The sequence below is a fragment of the Prosopis cineraria genome, unplaced genomic scaffold (genome assembly GCF_029017545.1).
Source record: "Prosopis cineraria cultivar Desert tree isolate PC_DT_omini unplaced genomic scaffold, ASM2901754v1 PC3, whole genome shotgun sequence".
In the NCBI taxonomy this organism is placed as follows: Eukaryota; Viridiplantae; Streptophyta; class Magnoliopsida; order Fabales; family Fabaceae; genus Prosopis; species Prosopis cineraria.
Window position 1 is genome coordinate 15,463,569 of NW_026555334.1, and position 6,000 is coordinate 15,469,568.

Genomic DNA, 6,000 nt, shown 5'->3' on the forward strand with positions numbered 1-6,000 from the left:
CATAGTAGAAAATGATCTACCATGGTAATAAAAGAGTATCACAAGTCCAAAAGAAAAAAAAAGATCTACCATGGTATTTAAGAACATAATTAAACTATATAAAAGTACTAAAATGAAGTCTCATTAAACAAATCCTTCAAAAAAGATATAAAACAATTATGATACCTTTTAAAACATTTAACACAGCATTGCATAGTCTCCAACAAGCTTTAAAATAAACAATTCAAAACTCAAATCATAACTGAATCCCTTAAATAATCAAATAATGATAATTCCTTAAGACCATGAGGAGTAGACAAAAGTCACATGACCAATATAATATCATAAATAATCCTAAATAAAATGTGTGGACCATGAGGGGCAAACAAAAATCTCATAGCCAACATATGCAAGATAATATAAATTAAAGAGTTTACATGCTTATAATAAATAAATATGTCCTAACTTGGCATTATATATATTTCTTCAACCAAAAAGAGAGATCACATGGGCAAAAGGGATCAACATACACCCAATTTCTCTCGCGATGCTTCTCCAACTAGACCTTTTCCCATAAAAACAATAACCACGAAAAATGAGGCATGATAGCCCCGATAACCAATTTTAGGATGAAATAAAGCATGTAAAGTAATCAAATATGCTCATTGCTAAGTGGGAACAAAACACATTTTAAAACAGATATATATTCAATATTGTGAATGCATATATGGCATGACAACTCTTTATTTCCTTTATACACCATGCTCCATACTCTAGTTCACCCAACTAGGGGTAAATCAGTATAAGCCACACGTCTCACCCACTGTTCCTAATGACAGCATACTATATGCAAAAGTTATCCAACACAGACTCCTAACCATACATCAACATGTCATGCAATTAAGAATAATTTCAATACACATAAATATATAACACATTAAAAATCATGCTTTCTAATACACTTTTTAATCTAAACACTTTCTCATAAACAATTGATATCCCACTTGGCAACACATTTTCTCAACAAAATAGAGTTTAATCCAACACATGGATTCTCAACTCATATATTCCATAATTCAAAATTCACACATTTAACCACAAAACACATAATATAACATCAAAAAGTGATTACCTCTACTCTTTGATGAAAAGGTTTCTTGAACACAAAATTGATCACCTACAATGCTCACAACACAATTATGTTAATTAGCGGCAATGCATATTTATTATAACTAATTACATTACCTGACACTACTCTTATACTAATCCTAGGGTCAGATTAGTTAATATCAATAATTTAGACAAATTTCATACAGATGACAAAGTGAATAACTCTCACATTAGACAACTAATCAATTATCCAACTGTTGAAAATAATGAGTTGGATGTTACAAACTTGCTAATAAAATTTCAACTCGATCTAACGGTTAATAAATATGCTAATACTAATTTACTGAGACTGCATTGTAAATATGTGAAAATAGCTTTCTCTTTTCTTTTCTTTTGAATGGTTGTAGCCCAATCATAAATATAATGTTTCTCTTATAACCTAATCTAACCCCTCTTTACTTTACTTAATGAGACTCACAATGAGCTTCAATATTGGGCCTTTATCTACATAAAAAGGTAACACAAACTCATTAATATCAATTTGTCTTAAAACATAATTTAATTCTTAATTAAACCTTATAATTTTATTAATTAAATTCCTAAATAAAACTAGCATGTTATAGCTCTTCCCCTTTTTTAGGAATTGTGTCTTCAAAATTTTAAAGTTAAAAAGCTTCGCATAACATACCTATTCAAACAAATGCAGATAGTATCATCTCATGTTCTCTTTAGTCTTCTAGGTAGCATTACCAGGGGCTGTGTATAATGTCCTCCCTGACATTACCAAGACACACCACATAACTCTATCATGATAACCAAAATTAAGTAAATTCTTATATTAAGTTACCACAATAGACAAGGGTTAAAATTCCAAGTAACTAATATTGGAATCCTAAGAATACCTTTTTTAGAAAGTGTTTGAGCTCAAACATAAGTTTAAAACATAGATAAAGGAGGTACGGAAGCATGGCAAGAGAAAAAATCACAAACCGGCATCATATAGGGAAAAAGTGGACCTAATCCAATTGGATCCATTTATCGTGGAGGTATCGTCTATCGCAATAGATGGCATAACAAGAGAGGTCCCTCACTGTCTTGTGCGCTATGGCACTCATGCCTTGTACCGTAGCTCATGATGCTGTCATAGTGACAGCTCTCTAGTCCAACTTTTGGAGTGTGCTGTTTCACCATACAACATTCAATTTGAGCAATTATCCATGTGTAGCTAATTAAGCTATCTAACTATAAGCATTAGTTTCACAACAAAATACATCACCATTTATAAATTGGACAATCGAGCGTATAAAGTCACTTTTCTCTTTCAAAACCTGCCCAAGGGTGTATAAAACTACAAACCAATTGCCAATAGCCTAGGGACCACTTAAACTAACTCATACGGGCCCTAATACACATAATAGAGTAATTATATTCACACACATATATCTCAAACACAAATTAGCATCAAATCCCCTATTTAACATTAGTCATTAAGGAAAATGCATAATTCAGAACAACCACATCTGTAATTACATCATTACTGCAATAATGACACTTGCACTAGTTTTTTGGCCTCTCACAAATATTTCCATTATAATTACTACAATTTAAGATGAAATACACTAAAATAACATATATATATATATATATATATTCATCAATTACACAGAAACCAAAAGAAAAGAGCTATACAATTGATAATACTCTTAATTCTTAGAGGTGTCCTCTTTCCCTTTGTCTCTATTGTCTTGACTTCACCTGTAAAATGTAATCATGAGGGTGAGAACAATATTTCCATAACCAAATAATTTAATATATCTACAAGTATGCTAGACTAGTATATATACATGTAAAGTGACAATAAAAGAAAGTAATTCAAATATGTATCAAGCATATGAATATAATTTCATTCAAAATAATGTATGATCAACACTCCACCTTATATCATCCTTATTTTTCTCCAACTGAATTTGTGAGTTAACAAGTTAATAAGACCAAGCCAATATGACTAGACTAGCCCAAGCACACCAATTATAGGAGGTAGCCTAGCCAAAGGTGCCTTCACCCATTTTCAAACTATAAATTCCCCTTTTCTCAAATATTAGCGTAATGTCCACCTGACATTACCAAATTATCACGCTAATTATGCACAATCACAATCAGAGGTTACGTAAACCTCTCAAAATTATAAAAATAATAAATAATTATAATATTAAAAATATTTTATTTAAATGGTTTGGGATCTTAAAACCTTTTCAAAACCACTAAAAATAATTTCAAACATAGTTTACTGCACAATAGATGCCTTTAAGTTACATAATAGTCCTTAAATGTGAGAAACAAAGCCAACCAATTTGTTTCAAAAAAAGAACCATGCGCCGCAACATGTAGCCGTGTAGTATAGAGCCACGAGCTCCCATTCTGTGTCATGTGTCGCAGCGCACACGAAAATTTTCTACTATCATGACAATTCACAAATGCAAACTTCCAACATGTGTTATTTTCACATATAATGCTCAACTATATTGATTCAAGAGTTCACACGAAGCTTATTTGATAAGCTATCTAATGAAATAAGTTTGGACATGATCTAATGGTTCGATCTTTATTTAGACACTTAGGGTACAAAAAGTCACTTTTCTAAAAATCAAAGCACCCAATGTGTTCAAACTTCACATGTTATCTAATTATACTACTTTGAGTTTTGAACTAAGTCTAAAAAGATTAATTACATCTAATTGCACAGAAATATCATCACAATCACATATACATGCACATTTGGCCAATAAACTATCTTTTTTCACATAATTGGGCCTATAATTCAAAATTTCATATTCATACACAAAAGTGGCCAATTTCTCACACATTCTTTACTAATGTACACATGCCATATTTACTCCATCATCTTAGCCCATCAAGTCACATTTTACCATATTCACACATATCCAAGTTAAAATATACATATTCACCACATAAACACATTAACACATGCTAATGCATCTTATGATAACTTAAAATCATTAAAGCGTTTACAATACAAATTCATTACACAAACTATGATTGTACAGCTTTATCCTTTACTATGACTGTCTTAAGTCTTTCCCTTTGCCTTACTCACTATTAAGACTTGTGACAATGTAACAGCAGGGTGAGATAATAATCTCAGTAACAAAATAATTCACAAACATTAACTACCATGCATAACTGTGTATGAGTAAAGTTTAGGCATAAATATATATATATATATATATATGATTCATAAAACCATTTACACATTAAATCATTTCCACTAGCATGATCATCTACCATATGAACCTCCATATTACCCCAACTGAAACCATAAGCTTCACTAGGTTAATCATACACTCATTAACTCGAGCACACCTTTAGTAGTAGAATCACCTGGATAAAGGTGCTCTTTCCCATTTACGGACTAAAGTTTCCCCCCATCACACACATGATTGAGGCATCATTACTCTAACACCGCATTAACAAATGCTTAAGAGCTTAAATCTCCAATACTATACCTATATGGGCACTCATAAGAGAATCTTCAACACCATACCTTGCTAGGCACTTAGGAGAAAAAGTTTTCCAACACTGCACCCGATTGGGTATTTAGGAGAATATATGCCATATAGACTTCCACTACTCTTTCCAATGGGTGAACTCTCACCCCCTAACATGATCATGCTCACATACAAACCACATGTTTATATCCTACCATATATATCTATATACACATACACTTTATAAATCCTTTTTTGTAAAATCATTTTCATGCATACTACACTCATTTCACAATCACACCATAACCTAAAGCATGTAAATGCAAAATAACAATACTCACAAACAATTAAGCTAACTAATCAAATAGAGTAAATTATTTGATTATCTTAATATTTCTATCACTAGAAAGGTTACCCATAATAGTTTCAATCACTAAGCATCACACCCACTTCCAAGACATAAAAGCACAATAATCTACACAAATTAGCACTATTAGTCCATTACCAAATTGACCGCAAGTACTATTTATCACTATTGAACATAATTAACCATTTATTTCCTTTTAGTTGATCAATCTGAGTCTCAAGTACCCCATTCAAACTCTTCCATTACTTATATAAGCTCCCACACATTCCATGCCAATTTTCAACCCTTTTAACTATTCTTTAGAGCTAATTTAAGCCTATAACCTCAAAGTTTTATCTTTAACTCCCAAACTAATCTTAAAACCTTAGTTTGATTCTTGAGAATCTTTTTATTACCAAAAGGTAAGAAATCAATCCCTCAAAACTTCCTAATTCAATTTTCTCTACAATTTAAACTAAAAAATTAGGGTAAAATCAAAGCTAAAGGTGGAACAAAACTTACCAAGCAAGCAACTGCTCTTTTATCCCCCAAGCTACCAAAATTTGTTGCCTTAAGAAATGGTCCTTCTTTTCCCTCTCCTTCTCGTGTTTCCTCTCCCTTTCTCTCTAATTACATAAGCTATCCATATACTTAAAAGCTATGTCTTTGTGCAATGTGCTGTGACGCATGCTTTATAAGCTGCAGCATGTGGCACAATGAGGGAAACTCTTACCACGCTTGCACACTCCACTTTAAAATGCCATTACTCTACTTGATCCTGCTCACTCAACATACCAAGAAGTCAAAACACCTCTTTACCATTTAAACTCCTAATCACACACTAACTTACCCTTAATTAACAATTAGTTTCAGAATTAGAAATTTAGGATGTTACATCCAGGGTTTCGTATGCCCAATCTTTCACAGAGATAGTATTGGGATTTTTAAACAATGAAACTAAGCACTAGGGCCTCCAGGATGCCAGTAAGTACCATATGAATTTCAAACAACCCTACAACCCTAGGGTGAACTCCCACACACTCACAATGATTATGCTCA